This window comes from Mesocricetus auratus, unplaced genomic scaffold (genome assembly GCF_017639785.1).
Source record: "Mesocricetus auratus isolate SY011 unplaced genomic scaffold, BCM_Maur_2.0 Super-Scaffold_100011, whole genome shotgun sequence".
In the NCBI taxonomy this organism is placed as follows: Eukaryota; Metazoa; Chordata; class Mammalia; order Rodentia; family Cricetidae; genus Mesocricetus; species Mesocricetus auratus.
The window spans coordinates 35,103,999-35,131,177 of NW_024429195.1; the positions used below are offsets into that span (position 1 = coordinate 35,103,999).

Genomic DNA, 27,179 nt, shown 5'->3' on the forward strand with positions numbered 1-27,179 from the left:
GTTATAGTCAGTTTGCTTTCTCTGTTTTATGTGGTTCAGGATTCCCTGCCCAGGAACTGGTTCCACCCACAGTTAAGATGGGTCTTGCCACATCGTCAATTAACATAATCAGGATAATCACCCACAGATGTGCCCAGGAGGCCCCTCTCTCTGGTGATTCTGTCAAGCTGACAGCTAACACTAACCATTATGTGGCTGGACTCCAAAAGTCTTAATTAGCTGAAATGGAAGGGTGCAGCATAAATAAAATTTAATAAAATTAAGTGTCCCATCAATTAACAAGTTAACATTAAGATTTTATCACTTGAATATACAGTATGCATCTTGACATGTTTCTGTGGCATAAAAGCTTGAGTTAATAGGACGAGACATTTACTAACAAATTTCAAATCATATTTTGTCCAAATTGGGGTCAGAACAGGAACCACTGCTTGTGGTTGTATTCTGATCATGCCCAAGACACATGAAATAGAGTCTGGATACCTAGCTTTCAGAGAGAACTCGTGGGTCCTCAGAAGTGGTAGGACATCCTTGAAGACTTCTGTGTGTCACAGACATTTATTCAGGAGCACACACTTTAGGGAATAATGGCAGGTGGGGAAGGGGAGTGTTGTCCATTTGTCTGCCTCCTGGGGGCAGAGACAGGGGGAAGGCCACAAAGAGTCAGATTCAGAAGTGTGGGTTGAAGCTGGAGCAGCTGAGGAGAGCTGCCTTCCCAAGAAGCACTTTCCTTTTCTTTGGAGACCTTTGGTCTCAGGTCTAACCATGTGAGTGAGAAGATGCTGCTTCAGGAGACAGAGTAAGACCTGAGGGCTGGGACGACACCTCATTTGGTAAAGTCCTCACGATACATAGTACAAACCTGGATTTGATCCCCAGTGCTCACACAGAAAGCTGCGAGTGATGCCATACACTTGTGGTCCCAGTTCAGGGGCCGAAGAGACTGGAGAATCCCTAGGACTCAGTGGCCTGACAGCCTGGCCTACTTGGAAAGTTCTAGGCCAATGAGAGACTTTGTCCTAAAATAATACAGATAGCTCCTGAGGAATGACACTTGAGATTCCTCTCTAGCCTGCATGTGTGCTGACCTTGGGCTCAAAATCGTGAGACTTGACAACCATTTTGCTTCTTCCTTAACCATTCTGCCTATGGGGCAGATCTTATTGGAGATGTTTCTCCTCCTCCCCCTCCTCCTCAACCTCCTCCCCCTCCCCCTCCTTTTCCTCCTCCTCCTCCTCTTCCTCCTCTTCTTTTCCTTCTCCTCCCTCCTCCTCCCCCTCCTCTTCCTCTTCTTCCTTCTCTTCCTCCTCTTCTTTTCCTTCTCCTCCCTCCTCCTCCTCCTTACACTTGTCTAAAATTTGTCCATGTTTCACCTTGAGCAATAATAAAGAAGGCAGAAGCACAGCTTTACCTAGATAAATTGTTCTGGAAGAATATGTTTCACTGAAGTTACCATTCTCCTTTTATATTGTCCTGTGAACTCAATTGACTGTCCTTTAGTCAGTAAATTCTGAATGGTCTTCAGAAAGGATTGTTTAGCATTTTGTCCCTATTTATCCAAAAGTGGACTTCAGGTCTGACTCTGGACATAAGAATAAATGATAGGTGGGAAAAGTTAATACTTTCTATCTAAAACTGAGATTAGGTTTCAAAGTGAACCCTGAGCCTGCCTATGCTGTAGGCTGAGCTACCCTGCGAGGAAGGATGCTGAGGCTGGGCAACAGCTGGAGCTTGTACAAGCTGGGTACATTAGCCACATCTACCTCTGAAAACATTCCAGGTCCAAACCGGTCAGACTACAATGCTGCCAGGCTGCATGCCTTTGTGCTTCCCGTTATATTAGTGTTGCTTTCCTTTTGTTACAATGTAAATCGGGATCAGGAAGTCTAACTTCGCATCCTTTTGCTTTGTGTGAGGTAACCTACACTCTCCATGGGTGACAGAATGTTTTGCAGACTTTATACTGGGTTACCTAGGGTTTTTTTTCTTCTCTCAAGAGAAGATCTGTCACAGCTCTGGCTGTTCTGAATCTCCCTCTGTAGACCAGGTTAATCTGGAACTCACAAAGAACCACCTGCCTATGCCTCCGGACTGTTGGAATTAAGGGTGTGAGCCACAACTGCCTGGCTTGTGTTATGAGGCTTGTGTAACCATCTTAATTTCAAAGACCTTCATTTGGATGCTATTTTTGGATTTAAGTAAAATCTAAAACTCCGTAGAGATAGAGTATTAACTGTAAGCATGTTTTCATAATTTGGGATGCTGGGCAGCTGGTGGCCCAGATTGCTGACATCAGGTAGTGGATATCATCATTTTAGATTGAGGCCCTTCTTTCTATTTCCAGAAACATGACTCTGGGCCCAGCCTTCATCATTCCCAACTAGGTTCAGAATATGTCTCTGACTCTGGCTTTGTTCTACATCCTGCTGCGAAAACAATCAACCTTGAAACCCATTTCAATCAGTTCATGCCTCAATAATCCCAATGTTTCCCATTGTATGAAAGCTAAGTCCCTCTGTAGTCAGGAGCCCTTGATCAAAAGTCCCTCTTTTTCTTTGAAGCTTCTAATTTTCTGTTTCATTAATACCTCTAGGAGAGACAGCTTCATTCATTCATTCATTCATTCATTCGCTCACTCATTCAAGGAGGAATTCATATTTATTTGTTGAGTATCAGGTGCTTGAGGTCGTGATTTTGCCAGGAAACAATGGCACAATTTCATAAGATAAATTCAGGCACAAGGGACTTTGGTAACGTGTGTGCTTATGGCATTTATGCTTTTTCTTACTCACTGCTACTTTTTGCAAGCATTTACTGTGTTTCTTCTCTAGCATGAAACTGGTCTCAGAGGTCAGGCTATGAGGATGACTAAAATACTGAGAACGTAACACAGACATGCATTTTAAGTTAGTGCATCATGACATATTGCTTCTTCGTGGGAGGTAGGATTTGAGACAAGTCCTTATCTCTGGCTGGACTGTGGTTATTAGGGAGTGTCCCCACACCTGGCTATGCTGACTCTTCTTAATAAAGAGAAATTCAGTCTGTGGGAGGAAACATGCGGAACTAAGTCTGTCCTCTTAAGTTTTCTCATCTACTCTTACCTTTGCCAAGCTTGTCCTTTAATTACCAGGTTTAACCTTTTTCCCTCTGAAGTTTGTTCATTATCTTGTCCTGCAAATTCTCCCACACACTTTATAATCAATATATTCAACAAACAAAAGGGGGTTCCATATTCAAAGGACAGCTCTAGGTTGACATAGAGAAGAAGAAATGATCATGACTCAGCCAAGTGGAAGAGATAAGCAACTGAGCAATATGAGAACTGAAAATAATTTTTCCTCAAAGAACTGTGGACTGGAGGCTGGGAAGGGGCAGGTGGGTGTTTTTGGTTGGAACTCTGGGACAAGTAAGAGGACCTTGGACAAAGAGGAAGAAGGCACAGATAGGGTTAGAAATGTCTTTGAGAGTCAGGGGTGATAAACAGGCTGAAAGGCATGGCCGTGGAAGAAGGAGAAGACAAATTCAAAATGTGTGGCCACAGCCTGAAGCATTGGGACTGAGCTCTGAGGGCACTGAGGAAACCACCGTGTTTAAAGCATGTTTCCCTTCCAGACTAGACCAAGATCTAGGATTAGAATTGTATTTTAGAATGATGGATTCAAAAGCCCTTTGGGGACATCAACATGAAAGAACCCTTTGGGGACATCAGCATGAAAGGAATCACTTGGGACAAAGGGCTCAGCTTGCTTGTACTCCCTATCTTAAAAGTAAAAAAAGAGCTGTTTCTTAGGGTTCATATGTTTCCTTGAGTTTTAATAAAGTAGTATTTACTATTATGTTTTAATCTAGTAAAAGTGATAGGTCCATTTTGGTCATTGTAGAACAGCTTAATAGTAGATGCTGGGTGGAGCTATTCAAAATACCCAGGTAATAGAGAAGGAGAGTTGCATATCTTAGTGAACATCCCTGCTTCTAGAAACCCTTTCTATTTGTGGGGCAGGATGCCACAGCTCCCTTACCCTTTGATAGTCTGTGAAAGAGGAATAGATTACTTATTTAATTCATTCGCAATTGGCAGTTAATGGTCAATTTTCATTTGACACATAAAATGCAGATAAACCACAAGAAATGGCCTTCAGGGCCAGCAAGACAGCTCAGTGTGCAAAGGCACTGACTCTCCAAGCCTGATCACCAGAGTCGGATGGATGCCCAGAACCCATGCGAGGTGGAGAGAACTAACCTTCAGGTTTCTTAGGCACACAAAAGCCATGGCCTGTACGCACCTGAAGTCACACACATGTTCACTCAAGCAACAGAAATAAACTATGTACAAACTAAGTATTAATGAAAACTAAAAAAGGAGCCATCTTCACTCTTGAGAGTAAAGGTGCTTAGCTGGTACTGAAAGGGAAAACAGACATTGCAATTTTGATAACTTAAAATTTGCCTCTGCTTTGTTAGCCAAGTGATCAGACTGCTGCGGGAAGTTAAAGGAGTGACAAGTCACTGAAAGATTCCTCTGGGGATTACAACGGAAAAAGGAAATATGTGTTATAGGTGAAAACTAACAAGTCAGCTTTAATAATTATCGAGCAAATATCGCATTTATAGTAATGCTTCTGCCATCAGCGCCTCGTCCAGAGTCTCCTAACTCCCTTGAGTCAGATTGCTCTATCCCGCTGAACCAAAAAGAGTTTGCATGTAGCCAGGCCTGGCTTGGGGGCAAGGGAGGCCTCGCCAAGCTCCAGTGAGCTTGCAATTGTTTCTGCGTGTGTACTCGGAGGCGTACGGCAGTGGGCGGGCCCCGAATCCCCATGTGGTCCCGACATCATTGACATGGCGGAATCCCCCATCAAACCCTCCTGGTAGTTATTTGAGCAGCGGCGGCGGCCCGAGGAGGCGGCGGCGAGCAGCGGCGGCAGCGGCGCAGGGGGCGGCGGGGATCCCGCAGGCGACTGGCTGGGACGGCGTGGGCGACCCGGATCGCGGGCGCCCGGAGCCCCGTTTCAGCCCGAGGGGAGGTAAGGCGTGTGAGAGCGGCCGGCTGCCGGGGGACGTGCCACCCACGGTCGCTCGCTCTCGAGTCCCTGCGCCTCGGAACCCGGGCCGGGACACCGAGTCTGCCCGGGTGCGCTCCCGGCCCCCGCGCGCTCTGGGATGCCCGAAGAAAACTTGGCTGCGGAGTCCCGGTCGCCCCGCTACGGCTCTGCTACCCCAAACTCCCGGCCGGGTAGGGGGCGGCCCCGCCTGTCCCCGCTCGCCCGGGAAGAAAGCGGAGGGTGCGGGACGTGGAGCTCCCCTCCTCCCCGGCCGGTCGCCCCGAGGAATCCGCTCCCCCGCCCAGAGCCCCGCGGCAGGACCGCTGCCCGGGAGGGGGAGGGCGCGCGGCCAGGCCGAGGAATCTTCGACGTGTCACTTTGGGAGGCTGTAGATTTCCATATGGTGGAGGGAGGAGGGCGTGCGTGCGAGCGGAGCTGGGAGTCGGGGACGCTTCTGCCCCCTCGGGGGCGCCGGGCTGCGACCCGGGACCCGGGCTACTTGCGGGGAGGGTCCTTGGGCGACCGGTCGCCCCCGCCCCCGCCAGGGCCTCTTGGGGACACTCCCCGCCCGCCGCTGGCCACCTCTGCGCGCCACGTCCTCCCTCCCCGTCCTGCCCCCTGGGCTCCCCCCGGGCTGGGGGCGGGAACCGGCGGCCGCGGCTGGACTCGGCGAGCCAGGCGGCTGCAGGCTCGGGCGGGGGAGCGGGGCGCGGCGGGAAGCAGAGGACGACCCGGTGCGTGTGGGCCAGCGGAGCGCGGGTCAGTCGGTCAGCCTCGAGGGGCGCCCCTGTCGGGGGTGGGGCGGCCGGGAGACGGAGCGGGTGGAATCCGCGCCCCGAGGCGGCGGGCGGGCTGGGCGGGCCGCGGGGACCGTCTGGTTCGGATGGCAGGCAGGGACGAGCCGCTGTGGGAAGGGCCTGTCACTCCCCGCGGAAAGCGGGGCCCGGGGCCGTGTCCGCCTAGCGTCCCTAGCGCCGGGCCGCGGAGCCCCGGGGACTCTGCGGGCGTCCCGGGAGACCTGGCTGGGCCGCCGGGCGGCGCCGCTGGCCGGGCGCCTTCCAGGAGTGAGCGGCTGGGGTTGGAGATTTTTCGAATCTCCAACCCGGCGATCCCAGACGAAGGAAGCACTGGCATTTTATCCAGACAGTGCCGATTGCAGACTTCCTTAAAAGTTGCAACTTTTTATTTTCTTTTCTCTCAGGCCCAAGGTTTTCTTGAAACAAAATGTAGAATTTGGCCGCTATGAGGCTGACGCTGGGGCCAAAAATGCACACGTTTATCTCCATCCCGGCTAGTCCCCCTCCCCCTCTTCCGTCCCTGGCTTAATCATATTTTGGAACTGGTGAGGGCTTTGTTGGGTAGCCACCCTTGATGCTTGTCTGTTTATTTTTTAATGTGCAACTAATTTGATTTGAATTTCCTCCAGTTTCCAGGCCTTACTAGGAAAAGCTAGGGGAGAGGGAATATGCCACTTTTCTTTTTTATAAATGTGGCAAGAGGTGGGGCATTGGGAAAGGGGAGGCACCTTGGTTGTGGCAGAGTCTGAAGGAACAGACAGACCCGGAAGAAAAGAAATCCGTTCTCTGGAATAACATTCCTTTTAAAACAACAACAAAACAGAACAAAAATTCAAGCTTTGAGCAAAAATTCTCTGCTCTGTTTGCGTTTGAGTCCCTGGTTTCCTGCACCTCCAGGTTAGCCTGGGACTCTGGGAACTTGAGTTCTGTTGCACAGCCCATAGCAGCTCTGAGCCTGGTTTTGTGACTTGTGGGGGCTGTTGGTTCACTCCCCGTTGGCGGCAGACTCTGGATGCAGTGAAGACTGGTTTCGGTAAATTTCCTGGCTCCCAAGGAACAGCCGTTGAAGAGGGTAAACTTTGGCTCTGCTTCTGACCAGGAGGCTACAGTTCTCAACATCAATTCTGACATTGTTGAGACCCTGGAGGTACACCCGCAGCCTGACTAAAAATGAAATGTAGTTAGTTGATAATTGTTTTTAAAAATTGCTGTCCTAATATTGTTTTTAAACACACATGTGCTTTTCAAGCATTTTGGTTTGAATGCATATGAGAGAAAACATTCATTTCACAATATAGTGTTCTTTTAGGATCTGTTAAAAATTTGAGATCTTGTGGGGTGGGGGCTTGCAGTATCTAATGATGTATATGCAGTTTCAGAAAGTCATACTGGTACTCTTTTAATACCCTTTAAAAATAGCTGCTATCAGAGCTTGGGCTGTATGGAACCTGTCTTCCGGGGCTTCTGGAGGAATGCTGAGGTTGGGCACCAGGAACTAGCTAGTTGTTTATTCCATGGGCATTTGTACCTCACCTGTTCAACTCTTGAAACTTCCCAAACTTCTCGGCTTAGGAAAATGATCCACAAGGAAGGGAAGTGACTGGCTCAGGATCACTGTCATAGAACAAAATAGAGGATTGCACTAGAAGTTTTTTTTTCTGTGTGGTGTTTTGAGACAGACTTTTAGTCTGTAGCCCAGGCTGGCTCCTTAGAGCCATGCCCCTGCCTTGGCTTTCCAGGTGCTGGGCTGACAGGAATGAACCAAAATGCTTGTTCCTTCTTAGATAAACACCATTTCTGCCTTTTATACATTATTTGATTAAGATTCAAGTATTTTGATTTGAGTTGTAGTAAATGTACACTCTGCAAACAAGGGCATCTAAGTTCACAGAAATCAAGATACCAGTAGTTCCAAATAACATCCAGTAGAGTTTTCCAGGGATAGAAATGTTCTGTCTAGACTGTCACACAGGAGGCAGGTAATTGAGTGTTTGAAATGTGCCTGTGTGACTCAAGACCTGTCTTTTGAATTTTATTTTCTCTAACTATTTTATTTTTTATTTTTTGGTTTTTCGAGACAGGGTTTCTCTGTGGCTTTGGAGGCTGTCCTGGAACTCTCTCTGTAGACCAGGCTGGTCTCGAACTCACAGAGATCCGCCTGCCTCTGCCTCCCGAGTGCTGGGATTAAAGGCGTGCGCCACCAACGCCCGGCTCTCTATTTTAAACTTAAAATTGAAACAGAGAACTTTCCAATTCCTAAGGCATTCAACTGAACTGTATTGCTTTTTGAATCCCCAAGTTTTTTTTTTTGCTATAGCATTTATTTGTCTGTCTATCTATCTATCTATCTATCTATCTATCTATCTAGTTTTGGATACTTGCGATTGAACCCAGAGCCTTATGCATGCTGGAGGCCAGTATCCTACCACAGTGCTAGATCCTAAGCTCAGCCCTTGAATTCATATAATTCATATTCTAAATGGGATTTAAAGTCTGAGATGATGTGCTTTTCCAAAAAGAGTGGAAAAATTGGTACTTTTACTTTTAAATGCTTATATGTCATAGTCAAAACTGATGAACAGATCTTTAAGTAGTTTTGTTAGTTGGAATAATTTTGTGTAGAATGGCTGGAAAAGTAGCCAATTCGTATTTGCATTTCAGGTTAATAAAGTAGCATAGCCAAGCATTGTGCCTCATACCTGTCATCCTGGCATTCAGGAGGCAGAGGCTGGAAGATCAAGTGAGTTTAATGGGTTATGTAGTAAATTCCAGGTCAGTTTGTCTAAGAAGAGAGACTTGTGTCTCACCCCCTCCCTCCCGAAAGAATTATAAATATTAGGAAGCAAGATGAAAGCTGTTCACAGAGATGGAAGAAACAAAAGTACAGCCCCTTACAACATCACCTGCTCAGTGGGCAGTTCTTTTAAAATGACTTTCTAAGTTTTCCTTTATGGAGTTGCAGCATTGATCTGAAGAATTTAAATAGTTTTACTGTCAAAACATAAAATTAAATTGTCAAGCAGGTGTAGTGGCCCATGCCTTTAGTGCCAGCACTAAGGAGGCAGAGGCAGTCACTTAAGTTTGAAGGGAGCCTGCTCTACATAGGGAGCTCCAGTCAAGGATGTATAACACTGTCTGAACCCCTCCCCCCTAGACAATCACCCACTAGATTCATTCATAAATTGTGCTGGACTAGAGCAGCAGAAATAGAAATGACCCTTTGAATAGCAATACACAAATGGATAGAGAATTTTGTTTTTTGATAAGTGAGTTTAATTTACATTTGTTGGCCTTTTAAGGTTTCATTTGGTAGAAGGAATTCCAAAAACTTCCTGATCTTGTATGAGATAGTGAAAGTCCAAGCTCATTAATCTGACTTGATTCTGTCTGTAGATATCTCAGATAACCCTTTTTGTTTTGAGGATGGGGGGATGGCATGGGGGGCCATCTTCATGACAACAGGAAGATCAAATTAATATTTGAGTGTTTAGTTTGTGAAGAGTACTCCCCCCCCGTGATGGAAAGAAAAGAAATAATTTGACTTTGGGATGTGAGTGTTTCATTTGTGAATGTGTGTGTCCATGTGTATTCAGGGGAGGAAGCCAGGGGAGAATGCCAGGTTCCTAGTCTGTCACTGTGTGTCTTGTTCTCTTGAGACAGGGTCTCTCCCTGAGTGAACCTGGAGCTAGTTTAGCAGCCAGCAAGTCCCAACAAGCCTCCTGTCCCACTTCCCATTGTGCTGTGGTTACAGGAGCGCGTGGCCACACCAGGCGTTTTCTGTGGGTGTGGGGATTTGAACTCAAGCCCTCACTCTTGCACAGGAAACACTCCTACCCATGGAGCCTGTCTCCAGTTCTGTTTGCTCATACTTTTGATCACTTGTTTCTCAAATACAACACTCCAGGAAAAGACAAGTGAGAAATAACGTCTGTTTATTAGGACTTCAAAGAAACTTTATTTTTAATTAGGTGCATATGCGTGTGGGCCTGAATGTAGGTGCTCTCTGAGGCCCAAGCTATAGAGTCTCTTGCAGCTGGAGTTACAGGTGGTTGTGAACTGCCTCATGTTAATGCTGGGAGCTGAACTCTGTCCCTCTGCAGGAGCAAGCTCTTAAATGCTGAGACAGCTTTCCAGCCCACACTTTATTAGAATTTTAAAGGAACAACTTCCATGCTCAATATAAATATGTTTGAATCTGTGTGTATTCTCTAGAGTTACAGGGATAATCTAGTGTCATAATCATGACTCCAGGACACAGTAGAATCCCAAAGACTTACATCAATGAATCCATTTTAAATTGCAGTATTTTAGTATAAATATAATCACATTGCCTCCAGCTATTGCAAAGTTATAAATTCAACTACAGACCAGGCATTGGTTAATGAGAACATTCAGACATTTGAATGTCTTGTTCATACCCATTCCTGGCCATGGGTAACATCAGAATCAGGGTAAGAACTGTGTTATAAATAGAATTATAGTGTCCTAGGGAATGTGCCAAATATGGAAACACAATTTAACCATGATATGTGTGGTTCAATTTGTTAGGATATCATGATGCTTAATACAAACGAGGGACCCACTTTAATCTTAAAGATGATGAATGACAGGCAAAGATTGAGGACTGTATCCTAGCATCAGTTTGGTATCAGCAAACCTAGTTTGTCAAGGAATCATTTTCCTTTCCGTGACTGTGGTAAACCTTTGAACCTCTCTTGACCTGGGTTTCCCCATCTTAATATAAAGAGAAAGCAACTCATTTATCGTTTAAAAATGGTTATACCATGGCATCTTTAAAAGTTACAAAGCTTTATATAAACTTAATAGTTCATTATATTCCAGAGTTTCAGTTGGAGCTGGCCCTTTGGAATTTGCACGTTTTTAGAGACTGTAGATTTGTGCTGGGACAGTTTGAAAAATAATTTAGTTTTCCTTTTGTGGCCAGTAAATAAACCTTTAAGCTTAGATCGTTTCCTTACTTCCTCCCATACCCAGTGGAATAGCCCATAAGTGATGTCCCAAAGCTGGCCGTGCACCTAAGCTGTCCTCTCTGAGCTGCTTGGAGAGTCGGGCTTTGGCTGGACTAGCCCTGTTGAGAGCATGGCCAGGCCAGTGTGGCTTTCTTGGTTCAGGGTCACTGTTGAGATGAAGCAGAAGTTCAGTTTCTGAGAGGAGCTTCCAATGCTGAATGGTGGGCAAGGCTTTAGTCCTCGTGTTATCTGAGACTTTTATTTGAGCTTTCAACACTTGCAGCTGGGAAACAGTCGTGTTTTCAGGGAAGGCCAGTCTTTGTAGCCTCCCTGCTTTCCGCATTGGAGTCCCAACTGTTACTCTTTACCTAGATGTCGGTGAGTAGAAGCAGAAGAAGAGTGTTTCCCGGTAGGACTCTGTTTCCAGGTAAACCTTAGCTCTTTGCTGTCAGGAATGCATGTGGGTGGAGGAGGAGCAGCTTGGTTCTTCAGTTTACATAGGTGGTATTTGAATTAGCAAAATGCCCATAAACATATGCTTAGGCTCTAGGTTTTGGAGCAATGGACCATGCTTGGAGAGTACAGGCACACATGGGAGGGTGGCTTGGGGATTACCTGAGCCTTTTGTAATATACAGCCAAGGAGATGCCAGTCTGAAGTCGTGGCTCACCCGGGGGACAGTTATTTGTAGTAGGTTTAGGAGCAAGAGTTTGTCTGTGGAGACCAAAGGTATGTGGGACAGGAGTGGAGGGTAAGAGGCTTTGGAGTTTTAAAACTGCAACTTGCCATCCTGTGAGGTTCAGCGGCCAGTGAGGATGTTTCCTCTTGAGAAAATAATTCAATCTTGGGGTTTCTTTTCATTGCCCAGGTTTGAGATGTGCCGGTTCATAAGTTCTGATATTCCTGGCAATGTTGTCAGTTCCAGCCAGCTCCTTATCGGAACTAGTATTATATTTTATGAGTATAGTGTCGTTTAACCTCCCCATAACTTTTACATAACAGACTGGGGGTGGGTGGAGGGCTTGTGAATTGAGGGGTTGTGAGTGGAGGTTTTAGCCTCAGTGTTTTAAAGTGCCCCGTGTTAAATGATTATTTGAGCTGAGAGTGTAATTTTATTTCATACCCTTATTGATGCAGAAGACTTACTTTGACATCTAGACTAGGTTCTTTGTTAATGGAATATTCTACTTTCTTTCCCTTTTGACACAGGCAAAGCAGTTTCCTTTTCACATGCAGAACTGCCTTGCTCATATTTTTGGAAAGTGGAGAGAATAGTCTTCCTGCAACCCTGGAGCAGACTGGTGGCTCCTTCAATTCTTCTCTCCCTTTCAACTCTGAGAAAGAATGAAACTGGAGGGCCTTCAGCCCTCTGAATTTACGGGCTTGGGAGATGACACAGTCAGTAATGTGCTTGTGGTACAAGCGTGAAACCCGAGTTCAGGTCCCCAGCACCATGCGGCAAGCTGAGCGGAGTTGGGCATGTCTGTTCAATGCAGTGCAGGAGGAGCCCCGGGCTTGCTGGCCAGCAGCTGGCTCCACGAACTACTGTTTGTTTACTGTGGGACCCTGTCTTAAAAAACAAGGCGTGGAATGACCAAGGAAGACACCAGTGTTGACCTCTGCCCCTCACACTTACACATAAAACTCCAGGAAACAAAATGGTTTAATGTGTTAGGCTTGGATTGCCCGGATTCTGGGGGAGACATCTTTGTTAGAAGTACCATAATTGTTCTAGGTGTAGCTGATTAGAAAATTTCAACTATCCAGTCAAAGCTAGGATGAGGTTTGACCTCCTATTGCTAATGAAAAGTTTTAGGGGTCATTAAAATGGCTCAGCAAGTAAAGGTACTGGCTGCCAAGCCTGATGACCTGAATTCAAACCCCAGGACCTACATAGTGGAAGGTGAGAGGTGACTCCTGCTAAGTTCACTGACTTCAATACATGCCATGACATACGCAAGTCCACCCCTCAGATAAGTAAATAATGCTCACAAAAAGCCTTTAGAATATATATCTCCAAAGTTTAAATATGTCACCAGAGAAATATTTATCTAATTAAGAGAACAAACCATTTTAGCACAATGGGAAAACCAGTGTCCTTATAAACTGTGAGATCGAAGCATGGGCTGGGGATGGTTCTGTGTCTACTGCCCCACTGGCCTCCCAAGCAGAGTGCATTGTTACACACTTGTTTTGGAGTTCTGGTGACCTTTGTTTCCTCCACGTTACTTACTCATCTCTAAGTACTTGATAGCAGATTGGTAAGGCCAAGAATGAAAGCGTGTGTGTGTGTGTGTGTGTGTGTGTGTGTGTGTGTGTGTGTGAATGTGTGAGGCCAGACTGCAGATTTGTGAGTTGGTTCTTAGTCTTCACATGGCTTCTGGGGTTGAACTCAGTTTGCAGGCTTGCATGACAAGTACCTTTCCAGGCCTTAGCCATCTCGTTGGTCCCTAAAGGCTTTAAGGATGTTTATTTTTCTTTTGGGACAGCCTCATTTAGCCCAAGCTGACCTCCCTCACTATGTGTTGAGGATGCCTTGTGTGTCTGCTCCTCCTGCCTTTACTTCCCAAGGCTGAGACTGAGCACTGGGATTGAGTGCTGGGATTACAGCTGTATGTTAGCCTTACATTTGCTAAACAGGCATTCTGCCAACTGACCTGCATCTCTAGTCAGACTGGCTGCCTTTGCCTCGCCTTTGGGCCTAGTTGTAGGAATTCGTGAATTAAGTATTTAGCCAGGTTAGATATGCATTCCTTTCCTGTTTCTACTAAAGGAAGACATTCTGAGTGACTGGAGGAATTTACCAAAAATAAATAATATCTTTAAACACATCTGTGATGACTAATCTTGGTGTCAACTTAACACACCTGAGAAGAGGAACCTCAATTGAAGAACTGCTTCCATCAAGTGGCTTGTGGGCAAATCTGTGAAGCATTTTCTTGATTGCTAATTAATGTAGGAGGGCCCAGCCCACTGTAGGTGGTACCATTCCCTAGGCTGCTGATTCTGGGTTGTATAAGAAAGGTTGCTGAACATAAGCCTGGAAGCAAACCAGTCAACAGTGGTCCTTGCCTCTGTGTTCCTGCAGTGACTTCCTTCCATGATAAACTGTAACCTGTAAGCCAAATAACCCTTTTCTTCCATAAGTTGGTTTTAGTCAGTGTTTTCTCACAGTAACAAAAAGAAAACTAGGATAACATCTCAGTATATTTTACACCTAGTTACTCAAGCATGAGGTCTTCTAGGAATAGATTTGTCAACTTAAAAACTATTTACCAGGTGGTGGTGGATCACACTTTTATCCCCAGCACTTGGAGGTAGATGTAGGTGGATCTCTGAGTTCGAGGCCAGCCTGGTGTACAGATGGAATTTCATAACAGCCAGGGCTACACAGAGAAATCCTGTCTTCCCAAGACAACAAAATAAAACAAAACAACAATAACAAAAAAATTCATGTATTTAACCCACTGAATTTGTTTTTACTGTCGACACGTGAATGGTCATGATATCTTCCACTGGGATATGAGGACCCTACTAGTGCCACACTCCTAAAGAAAACTGACCCTTTAACAGCCACCAACTGCCAGTACCTCTTCAGTTTGCAGTGAAATCTCATGAGATTTGCTAACTTTTTATAGTAGTCCAAAATCTTTCATGTATTTTTAGGATCTGTGCTCCATTTTCTCTCCTGTTTTAAGAGGTTTTCTGGGGAAGGGGGGGTCCTGGAGGGCATGTAAGGTGCAGCACTCTCCTAGTATAGAAGGCTTTGGCTTGATCTCTTGCACAGAACTTAATAGTAGACATCAATTACAGTCAACTGCCATTCTCTATTGTTTAAGTTAGTTGAGGAAAATAATGAAAGTGATAATTTACTACCTCTGTTTTTTTCTATTGCATGTTTTCTTACCTTAGGGAAAATAGTTCTGTTTTAGGGTAACATCATTCTGGATTATTGAGTAAGAGAATTCTTGAAAATACATTGAATTAGAACCTTGTGTCTTGCTATTGGTCATGTAAAATGGTATATTTTCTGTGGAAAAGTTTTGTAGTTCATAAAAATATTCAACCAGAATTACTATATTGCCAGCAATTTTATTCTGAGGTTTTGACCCAGAAGAAAGTGGGGACTCAGATATGTTTAAACCATGACTTACAATAGCATTATTTGTAGCAGGCCAGCAGTGGAAATAATCCATGTCCATCTACAGATGAATGTATAAACCAAATAAGGTATTTTCCGTGAATATTCAGCTATGAGAAGGAATAGAGACTACCCACTCTAACATGAATGGACCTTGAAGCAGAAAAGGATAATGTAATAGTTTCAATGATAGAATGCCTGAAGAAAAGAAATTTGTTTTGGCTTCTGGGACCACCACGGTGGGGAAGGCAGGCACGGGAAGCTGGCTGATGAGGAAGCAAAGGGTGGGGAGAGGAAAGAGGAGAGAGAGGAGTGAAGAGTAGGAGAGAAGAGAGAGCAGGAAGTAGGGCAAGCCCAAAAACCTTCCAAGTCCCTGCTAATGTACTTCCTGTAGCAAGGGTCCACCACCTAAATGTGCCCTAACCTTCCCAGACAGCACCATCAAATGGGGAGGAAGTGTTCCGATACATGAGCCTATGGGAGAGGTTTTTCATTCAAACCACCGTAGATAAGTATCATATATTAACTGTCATATATTGCTACTTGTATGAGATACCAGCGATCAGTAAGTTGTAGAGACAAAGTAGCTGGGGGTATAGTAATGGATGGATAGAGTCTGTATTTGGAATGATGAAAAGCTAAAAATGAATAGCGACGATAGTCATTATGAGTGTATATAATGCTATGAAAAACTGTATGCTTAAAGGTGACTAAAATGTGAACTTACTCTTGTAGTGTGTGAAAATTTAAAAAAGGTATGAGAAAAATTGAAGATAGAATCTGGTAAGGCAGATTCTTTCAACTTTTGCTTGTTTATTTTTTGAGACAAATGCTCACATAGCCCAGGCTGGCCTCCAGCTCACTGTGTAGCTCAGGATGACCCTCTGAGCTTCCGGCATCCACCTCCTGGGTGCTTGCTTACGTTAAAGGCTTCATGGGAATCACACACATTTTATGTGGTGCTGGGAGTCAAGTCCAGGGTTTTCTGTATGCTAGGCAAGTCCTGCCAACTGAACATTCCCTGTTCCCTTCCCTGTGAGATGTGTTTCCTTAGTTTTAACTGGTTTCAAGGGAAGAGGGAGAGGTTAAAGTTGTCATAAAGTGAAAACGGCTTCCGGTCTGTTTGTGTGTATGGCCCTGTAAGAACACAGTCTTTCCTGATGTGCATGATCCACGGAGAAGTCTGGACTAGATGGACACTTCACGAACCTTTACCACTATCCACTTTTAAGAAGCACTTTGGTATTTCCATCTAAGAGAAATGATTTAAGTAGTCATGTTGGAGATAGTCACTTAGGTGATGGGATAAGAAACCAAGCATCATGGGTAACTTATACATTTGCGACATTGAAAGTGTCAGATAAATATGCCAGTGGAAAGACTTACATCACATACAAATATGCTGTAGGCAAAATCAGTCTTGCTTACTGGGGCACAAGGCATTTGCCATTTATTCCCAAGCTCTTGGAAAATAGTGAACTCATGAGCATCTGACAGTAGTATGTGTGTGTATTCTCTAAATGGGTCTATTTTCTTTTGACCATAACCACATATAGATATGTATTGTATAGTTTATGTATGTGCTATGTAAGTATTACCATATATATAAATGGCTTGGCAAAACACCATTGTATTTATACCATAGCTGCTCATTTTTGTGACCTTATTTTCTCAAGAGGAAAACTAATTTCCAAGCAACAGGAAAAGATGCGAGAGCATGGTATTATATTGAGGAAGAGAGTGAAGAACAGCCACACTGTGCTTACGGAATTACTAAGGGGAAAACAATGTCCTATTCTTTGCCTATCATCAGTGCATTCCAGCATTATCACTTTAGATACTTTATCATAGTGGTTCTCAACCTTCCTAATGCTGCGACCCTTTAATACAGTTCCTCATGTTGTGATGACCCCCAACCATAAAATTATTTTGCTGCTACTTCATAATTGTAATTTTGCTGTTATGAATCATAATGCAAATATCTGATATACAGGATATCTGATATGTAACCCCCAAAGGGGTTGCAGCCCACAGGTTGAGAACTGCTGGCCTATCATTTTCTCAGACTTGAACATCTCCTAGAACATGCCATCTTTGGGGGTTGTTGGATTGTCTCATTGTCTCTGTGGACAATAGGGATGATTGCTGATCTAAATTAGGCGACCCCTCCCTTCCTCCCTCCTCCCCTCTTTGGTGCTTTACCAATGTGCTGGACCCCCAGCCTAACTCAAGGGCCTGCATGTTGATAGCTGAGTTTCAGGCTGAGTTTGAACTTACCGCCTTTCTTCAAGCACTCAGTTGGGATTCTTCTACTGAAGAATCTTGTTAATTATAGACACTTTGAGTTCCTATTGTTGTATTTTTTTTTTCACTCAGGGTAATAAATACTGAAATAAATTAAAGACATAGTTACCTTTTTGTGCAAACTTAGATTTTTCACCTATTGCTATTTTAGAAAAATCAAACTTCTCCAAAGAGTTTTGTGGACTTTACCCCAAACTCAGATTGCCAATTTAGAAAATTTCTGTTTGCTAAAAATGTGGTCTTTGATTATATGGGTTTTGCTTGTTATTGTAGCCAGCAGAAATTGTAACTGTAACCATAACCATATGTACTAATATTCACATATATGTGTATACACACACACACACAAAATCAAGGTCTGTCATATAGCCCAGGTGGCCTAGAACTTGATTTATAGCCTAGGGTAATTTCAAACTCATGATTCTTCTATCTGCCTCAGCCTCCTCTCAGCATCTGAGGTACTGGAATTACAGGCATGTGCCACCATGTCTGACTTCTCATTTATTATCGTGCATGTTTCTCCAGGTTGGAACAGTGTGTGTGTGTGTGTGTGTGTGTGTATTCCCAGGTAGCTGAATATTAAGGCCAGGCAAAATTGAATGCCTCCCATTTTCTTGTCTGTTTCCCGGAAATCTAAAATAAACTTTTGATACAACAATAATATTCTGGAGCTCTCCTGAGAGGGAGATGTTTCCTGGATTATTTTCTGTAATACCAATTTAAGTTTAAGATGACAGAACATGGAGGACAAAAGTCATCTTCCAAGAAAGCGATCTGTAAGACACTAAATGTGGAGAATGGGGGAATGAGAGGCAGTTGCTTCAAGAAGTGACAGAGACACATAATCGTCCAGACATGCTGCATGCTATGCAGGGAGCCTCTTCACCCCTTCAAAGCTCACCTCGCGTGTTTGAGTTAAGCTACTTTGTGGAATGACATGCTGTACCCCTCATTTGTACCTGGGAAATCAAACACATTCCGATTACAGACATGTCTGTTTTCACAGTGAACCTTGTGGTGGTGTCTGTTGTACCAAAGCAGCCACGTGTCTGGGATGTACAGGTCTGCCTAGAGTGGGAGAGAGGCTCCTGTGGTTAATTAAAGGTGACCTCAAGATTTGGAGGAACCTGGAGCCTGTGCCTTCCTGGACAGCCAAGGCTAAACCTGGCTAGCTGGCTGCTCTAAATGCTTCCTTTGTTGGAAGTCACTTAGCTTTCTACTCCATCTGTGGAAAGGGAGTTCACCAGAGGTGAGTTAAGGACAAGGGTCTGAAGCGAGGCCTTACTGGCGTCTGTCCTTGTAAAGTTTGTGTGGACAAAGAGAGTGTGTGAAGACACTCCTCACGACCGCGACCCAAGGCCATTTTCTTGCTCCTTGATGGAAAGGTGATCCTGGCTTGCTTGTCTCCTTGGACCGGTGAGTGGTTCAGTCACCTGCTGGTTTGGTGTGCGCTGAAACAGGCAGAATCCCACAGAGGCAGTCCTGAGAGCCCTGATGCAGAGGCAGTCCTGAGAGCCCTGATGCAGAGGCAGTCCTGAGAGCCCTGATGCAGAGGCAGTCCTGAGAGCCCTGATGCCCTGTCCGCCTGTGCAGAGGGCCCTCATCATGGCTGCCAGGGTTGGTTGGTTGTGGGACATTTTCATACCTTGTGATAGCAGGAAGAGCAAATTAATATTTGCGTGTTTAGTTTGTGAAGAGTACTCCCCCCCCCCCCCGTGATGGAAAGAAAAGAAATAATTTGACTTTGGGATGTGAGTGTTTCATTTGTGAATGTGTGTGTCCATGTGTATTCAGGGGAGGAAGCCAGGGGAGAATGCCAGGTTCCTAGTCTGTCACTGTGTGTCTTGTTCTCTTGAGACAGGGTCTCTCCCTGAGTGAACCTGGAGCTAGTTTAGCAGCCAGCAAGTCCCAACAAGCCTCCTGTCCCACTTCCCATTGTGCTGTGGTTACAGGAGCGCGTGGCCACACCAGGCGTTTTCTGTGGGTGTGGGGATTTGAACTCAAGCCCTCACTCTTGCACAGGAAACACTCCTACCCATGGAGCCTGTCTCCAGTTCTGTTTGCTCATACTTTTGATCACTTGGACTTGTTTTCCACTTAACTACCATCGCCAACAAGTGGGTATTTAATTAATTAATTTTGGATAAGAGACACTAAAATTTGCTTGTGGATCTGATCCCCCCAATACGCAAAGTTTGGATATGTAGCCCTGCAACTCATTGTATAGACCAGCCTGGCTTCAAGTTTATTTTGATCCCCTGACTCTTCTGTGGTGAGATAGCAGGTGCACATAACATTCAGCCCTCTATACTCATATTTGAAGAAATTATTATGAAATTTAGTTTTTTAGGAAGTAAATTCAGTATTGGAATTTTTTAAGGTCTGCGATGATGGTGGAAGAAATAAATGAATGAGTTTTGAAGCTTATATTTTGTTTCAGACTTATTTGGTAGTATTTTAGATTGCTGTAACATTTTATCATTATTGAAGAGACTGTTACTTGCAGGTTTATTTGATTTATGAACACTATTTAACTTGCTCTGTTACCCATCTTGTGTCCTTAGATATCAGTGATGCCTGCGGCAATCTGGGAGATCTCAGAACGCTACCCTTTTTAGACTTCCTCATTTGCTTGTTAGATTCGAGGTCAACATGACAACAGGGACACTTTCTATTTATGTATTGCCTTCTAATTCTTTTAAATTACTTCATGCTTCCTAGGAGCTTATTTAAGGGCCGGAAAGATGGCTCAGTGTTCAAAAACACCGGCTGCTCTTGTGGAGGATCCATGTTCAATTCCTAGTACCCACATGGCAGCTCACATCTGCCTACAACCCCAGTTCCAGGGGGTCTGACACCCTCACACAGACATACATGCAGGCAAAACACCAATGCACATGAGGTAAAAATAAATAAGTAAACAAACAAACAAAAAAGAGCTTGTTTAAATCCACCAGGACACAGCACAGTCATCGTCTCCAGTATGGATTCTTCAAGCTTTCCTCTGTCACTGTAATTCTGGGTCCCACATGTTTGCCATTTACTTTGTTGTTTTGAAAAATTGTCTTTGCTAGTTTGAAATGCTGGGATGGTTGGGGCATGGGCTGGTTAGTCCTTGAGGAAGGATATGGTACAGCCAAGGTGAGTTTGTTCACTCTGTTGCATTTCATGCGGGACAACAGATTTTCCCATTCACTGAGTCATGGACCAGTTTAAGAAAGTGGCTCTACTTTGCTCCCAGAGTTCTGTTTGACAGAGAATTCTTTCTGTAAAACAAAACAAAATAAAACTAATTGGGATATTTGAATGTCTTCAATGCCTTTTATTGCTAGCTAAGAAATATCTTTGATAACATTTTTTCAAGAAATCATAGCCAATAATTATACACATTTTTCATGAAGGAAAATATAGAATGGTTTTCTAGAAAGTTAGACTGTAGGACATGTTAGATTTAAAGGAAACATCTTTTTGGGGAAACCATTTCTTTAGCATTCTTTAGCCCTTGCGCATAAATAATAGATGATTATCACATAGTTTTCATACTTGGGAGCCATGTGACATTACTCACTTAGCTTGGAATTCATGTTTGGGTAAGAAGAGAAACCCTAATTTAAATGATTTGTAGTCCATGGCTGAGTATGAGTGCCCTAGAGGGTTTGGGCTTCAGATCCTGTTTTGTCCAGTCTGTAAGTCCAGTCTTGTCTGTCAGGAGCACTCAGTTGGACGGCCACCTGCTCAGAAAGTGACACTGCCATCTTATTGCTTTACTTTGGGCCCCCAGAAATTGGTCAGGTGCATTCATAATGGGGTAGTAGTTACCTAAACAGTTTAGTTGTTTGAAATGAAATGTCTGTCAGCCTTCCTCTCAGCTTTGACTTCAACTCCTCATGTCCCTTTTCAAATGACTGCCCTCACTCGTCTCCTAAGTCATTCCTGAGCTGTTTGTGTTAGTGAGGTAGCGGGAGCTTGGTGTGAGGCAGTACACATTTGCAACACATTGGGCAGGGGTGGGGAGGGCATTCCTGAAGGCGAAGCATTGCTTAGGATGGCCAGCTCTATTCCTTCCAGCATTTTTCTTTCTCCCTGCCTCCTGCAAGAGAGGTTGTCCCTTTTTAAGTAGATACATAACAGGTCTTCTTCTCCATCTAGGATCACAGGGAGTAGTAAGAGAGAATCCCTCTCCTCCACCCTTCTCCCTTGTGGATCTCTCTCTTTTTTACAGTGGGATCCAGCCTTGACATGAGTGGGTAAAACCAAGGGGATCCCAGAACCTGCCTTTTATCTCCAAGTCGGCACCTTACATACTTTCCTCCCCTCTTTAGACATCAGAACACCTTGGCAAGAAATGGTGACGGCGACTTGGAAGTAACTTTGCTACCTTTTTTTTCCCTCTTTGTGTAGGATGTCCTTTTCATTAAAGTGACCTAGAGGGCCTGCAAGATGGCTTAGCAGCTTAAAGGTACTCTTGCTGCAGGCCTGGCAACCTAAGTTCCATCCCCAGAATCCACCTACAGTGTACGAGAGAACAGCACCTATCAGGTTGTCACCTGACCGTCAGACACCCCAAGTAAAACGTGAAAATAGCACTAAGTTCCAGCCAGCTGTTTACTGGCAGGTTCTTTTGTAGCCCTCAGCACAGTTGAATGGAAAGCATGATGGGCATTGGAGGGTGAGTGAGCTAGCGTTAGGCCTTCCTGCTGGGGGAAAATAACATCCCCTCTTCCCCTCTTAAAGCCAGCAGTCATTCAGGCAAACTGATGAAAATGAAAGGTCACTTTCTCCCGAGCCCCACCTCAGTGCAAGCCTCAGGCCATGTTAATAATGGCAATCCTATTATTTTCTTACAGTAGGCAGGAAGTGCTGTCTACAACCATTAGATCTATTTGAGTGGCCCCTGGCTAGAAATGAAGAAAATTTAATTTTGTGACTTGCAAGGAGGAGGGGAAAAAAATCTCAATAGTGAATCATGGAGACTCACTGTTGGAGTAAGAAGAGTATCATTTAAAAGCTTTAAAGTGTTTCATTTTAATTATTGAGACATTTGGCCTTTTCCCACATGGAAATCATGAATAGGTTTATGTGCAAGTTTGGTGTATAGGCAGACTTGGCTGATGTCTGTCAGACTGACCCAATTTTTGCCTTTTTTTTTTTCTTAGCCATACGTTTGCAAGTTACCTCATTGCTCCACATTACTCTGGCAGTTGGCAATCTCACAGATCACTTTGCAGATTCAAAAGCATCCCTCAGGCTGGGCATGTGGCTCGGCTGGTCGAGCACTTGTCTAGCATGGAGACCCTGGGCTGATTCTCCAGTGTGGCATCAAACTGCCATGGTATGATGCTTATTGAGTTTGATGGTAGGATGGATCTGTAATGTCAGAACCCAAGCAGAGGCACAAGGATCAAGAGTTCAAGTCCATCCTCAGGCTGTGTAGTGAGTTTGAGGTCAGCCTGGGTTACAAGAGACCCTGTCACAAACACATTATGTGGGCACACATAGCAGTCATGTTGGAGAGGGTCTGTATATTTGTTAGGGTAAGTAGTTATTTTATGACTTCTATAACAAGACAAAAATAGTATTGGTAAAGAGAAAAAACTTAGGCAAACCTGTCATTACAGGTCACAGCCCACACTACGTTGAAGAGTTAGTCTCACGGGTGAGTTAGAATCTATGGATTATATGTGCTGTATTTTAAGAAGTTTTTTTTCTTTGTTTGACAACCAACCTTTTTTAATGTTTGCTTTTCTTGTAAGTCATGAAATCTTTGTTGTTGTTTTTGTTTTTTGAGACAGGGTCTCTCTGTGTGACAGACCCAGCTGTACTGGAACTCAGTCTGTAGACCAGGCTGGCCTTGAACTCACAGAAATCACAATGCCTCCCAAGTACTGGCATTAAAGGTGTGTGCCACCACTGGCTTAAACCGTGAGCTCTTTATTGCTATTTTGATGGGTTTGATTTATTGAGATGTTATGGTTCTTCAGTTGTCTAATTCACTCTGAGACACTCAGTATCTATGAAATACGTGGTGAGAGGAAGACCTTGAGTCACAGGGACTTGCTTAAAATCATATAACCCTGCTAGAAGGAGCTCAGTCAATAGGAGATGCGTAAATCTCCCATCTTAATGGCTCTGTAGTGCATACTAAAGACAGCCTCTTAGGTTAGCACTGTGGCTCAGGCGTATACTCGCTTTGCATTCTCCATGAGTACATGGAGAACTTTCTGTTGCTTTCTGAAATGGTGCATTGGAAAGCAAGGACCTTCCAGCATCTTTGCAGGAAGACAGCAACGAACTGAGGATGGCTTCATTGGCACTTTTCTTTCTCTTTGTCTTAATTAGTCAAGCACAGGGCTGTCTACAGTGGTGGCCCCTTTATCTTTGACAAGTTATCCAGGTTAATTAATGTTATCACAGTCTCATGGCTGCCAGCATTTTCCATGTTTATTTGCCTCATTTATTACAAGTGTAAACAAGAGGTCAAACACTTGATTAGCATCGTGACTCTGTTTATCTTGGTAGCACCTGGTGTGATATATACCAGGAAGTGCTCCTAACATTTTCCAAGTTTTATATTTCATTTACAAAATGACCAGGCTTTTTTGTGACCTTTCTCATATCATAACTCTTGACATTAATTATGATCTATGGCAACAGAGAGTTTGAAGCTTATCCGCAGCAAGAGAGTTAAAAGCTTTGAAAAAAATTCTCTTGCTAGCTAAAGATTTGGCAGTAAATTTTGATGTGAAGAATTGCTTGGTTGGGTATTTAGGTTTCAAAATGGTTGTATGGATTATTAATTAACTATCTGGACAGGTGTAGAGTAATTCACTTACTTGAAATGTATCTAATGTATAAGAAATTAGGGCATAGATACAGGTTAGGTGTGATTATTTATTTTTCTTCGTCAATAATGCAATTCATTTTGCCATGGATAAGCAATCATTGAACACACTTTACTTGATAACTTGTATAAACTTGCTTAAACTTGAGCATAATACTGTCTTATTTTTTTCCAGGATGTGGACCTAATGTTTACATATAAAGATGTTTATCATCCAGTCAATCAAAGCTATTTGGCAAATATTCCTGCCCTTTCGATGTATTTGATTATTAAGAACTTCGTTTAGAAATGTTTCAAACCAGTTAGCTAGTCATCCTATAAGCCTCAGCATTAGGGAATTTATAGTTTGGTTTTCTAGGATTTAGCCAGGAAGTTAGTTGCTATAGACGGTAAAAGATTTTTGTTTTAAATGACCTTCTTACTAATTGCCTGTTTTCTGTAAAACTATTACCATTGTGAAAGATACCCAGTGGACAGTGAGACTAATATTTCTTTCTTTTTTTTTTTTTAGGATTCTTAGGCTCAGTCTTATTGTAGACCCCCCAAAAGGAGTTAGTGATGACTGATGAGGACTTTTAGAAAATGCCTTTTTTTTTTTAGTTAGTTGTGAGAGTGTGGGTGTCTGTGGTCATAAGGTGGGAGGTAGATCTTTTACAACTGGAGTTGCAGGCAAATGAGATCTTCCTGATGAGGGTCTTTGGTTTGCTGGGAACCAAACTTGGGTCCTCTGCAGGAACAGTGTATGCTCTTAGCTGCTGAGCCTTCTCTCTTTTGAGCCCCAATGTGGGGCTTGTTGTTTAATCTAGAGCTTTGTCATCTGGGTGTCAGTCCATTGCTTTTTGAGACATAACTTCATAGTGGTGTGTTCTGAGTTGGTAGGACTGGGCGGTGGTGAAACCTTTTATAAGTTGCCCCCTGCCCCTTCCCAATTTCTCTCCTGGAAACAATGTCCTGTATGGATACTGGATACTTCTAAACTCATTGTTAGGTTTTCCTCTGTATTCTTGAGGTCATAGATGTGATTCCCACCCTTCAGCGATGGGAAGAACTCCCTTAAGTATGGTCCATGCCATATATTTCGTTTTCCCTTTACAAGGAGGAAGATGACAGGAGCAGATGAGTCACATGGAGCAGCACCTGAAGTCTACAGCGTCTGCTCTCTGCCTACAGTGATTGGTGTTGCTTGAGTGTGACAAGGCTGTGGCTGGCATGGGACAGACTTCTGATTCCTCTTCCCGTGCTTTCCCACTAAATAGGAAGTCACTGAAGGCAGGCTCCATGTGTTCCTTGCTCTCTTCTACATGGTGTCTGGCAAACAGTGAGTGCTCAATTAGTGTTTACTGAGCAAGTGACTTAATGAGTGTTAGACATCTGTTGTTTTGACATAGACATGCCATGTGTTTGAACCAGTAGGACACTGTGGGTAGATTTTCACTTAGAAGCAGAGTTCTAATTCTATTTCTTGGAACTGTAGGAAATTTCAACTAAAGGCAGCAGTTCAGCTGCCTGGGTATGCATGCAGATGGAAAGGTTTGAAGTGTTCAGGGAAAGTTTATTGTGTTTGCAGGTAATAAAATCCCACTCCATTTAGCTTACTCAAAAGGGCTTGACTTATTGGAGGGAAATGTGGACCTTGGAAGCCCAGCATGTGTTCCTCCTCCTCTCCAGTCTTCCTTTTCTTCCTTGACTCCTGTCCTGTAGAATCAGAACATAGACTATGTGGCTGCTTCTGAGCTTACAGCATTAAGTTAGAGCAGGTATTTCTGGAGACAGGCTATAGGTAGCCCAGGCTGGCCTTGAAGTCACTGTATCGCAAAAGATGACCTTGCACTTCTGATCCTCCTGCTTCTTCCTCCCACATGCTGAGTATATAGGCATGTATGCATGCCCTGGGCTCTGGGCTTGGAACCCAGGGTTCATGCATTGCATGCTGGACATGCACTTTACCAGCAGAGCTATAACCTAAGCCCCATAGTTGTATCTAGTTTGTATATTGCTTTAAAGATTACAAGTGGTGTTATTATTGTGTGTGTGGTGTGTGTATGAGTGTATATACTTGTGTACTGTACCACTTGTGGGAGTTGGGCACACTTTTGGGAGTTGACTCTCTCCTTAGTTCTGGGGACTGAACTCGGGTCACTAGGTTTATGCAGCAAGTGCCTTTAGCTGCTGAGCCAGTGCTGCCGACCCTCTGTATTACCTTATTAGTAGTGAAAGTTAACAAATAGATGGTGCTTATGGTTTTGTAGCTATTTTCAAGCAATTTGGCTTTGCTATTTGCAATCTGTGTGGGCAGACAGCACAAAGGAGGGACTGCTGTTCAGCAAGATACTGGTGACCAGTGTTTTCCTTTCCTTTTGTGCCTTTTAAAAACGGAGAGCAGCAAGACACCACCAGGCTGACTTCTTCCATTAAATCATCCCCCGGATTGTACCAGTCCATTAACTGCTTTGTGCAGCGGACAGGAAATGGTTCTATTTGTACAAGTTGCACAATCTTAACGAAGTCAGGGCAGAGAGCCAAAGGGACCTCTGTTTTTTTTCTTCAGTGTTAACCTTCCAGTCCCACAAATGAGCATGACCCAGGTCATTGGCAATATGTGTTAGAATGTGACTTTGTCTATAGGTATGGCTACCTGTGTAGGGATACTGAGAAAAGTCGTGTGTGTGACTTGTGTAGGTCTTTGCTTGTAAATATGGCCTGGTGCTGGTGCCTGCCAGCTTGGAGGGCCTGAAGGGCTCAGTCCCCGTTCTGTCCTTTCCCAGGCCGTCTTAAAAGCTGTCAGTAAGTTGAACCCTTTCCTTTTCTAAGGCTGGCAAGTAGCTTCCCTTTTCCCTACCTCTCCATACCTGCCTGCTACACCTCAGCTGGCAGCTACTTTCCTCCTTGAAAGTGGCTTTCTCTTTTTGTCCCTTGTGTCTGGGCACAATGCTTGCTATTCTGTAACTTTAGAAGAACTGATTTTATATGTAATATAAGTTTTTTTGTTGTTTTTTGTGTCAAGGTTTCACATAGCTGTGCCGCTGAGGCTGGCCTTGACCTCCTGACCCTCTTGCCACCATCCCCCAACTTCTGTGATTATAG

At 44.2% G+C, this 27,179-nt stretch overlaps 1 protein-coding gene across 3 annotated transcripts in view; it reads left to right on the top strand.

Moving 5' to 3' along the window:
- The first annotated feature begins 4,840 nt into the window (after positions 1–4,840).
- The window catches only part of Fndc3b (fibronectin type III domain containing 3B), a 284,468-nt gene continuing 262,129 nt past the window's right edge, over positions 4,841–27,179 (top strand). The window contains exon 1 of one of the 3 annotated variants that reach the window (XM_021226947.2): positions 4,841–5,024. The gene's annotated coding sequence lies outside the window, so the exon portion shown is untranslated. Of the gene's footprint in view, positions 5,025–5,700; positions 5,802–27,179 lie in introns of those variants that run through there. The other 2 variants (XM_005069755.4, XM_013113104.3) reach the window with 2 other exon arrangements.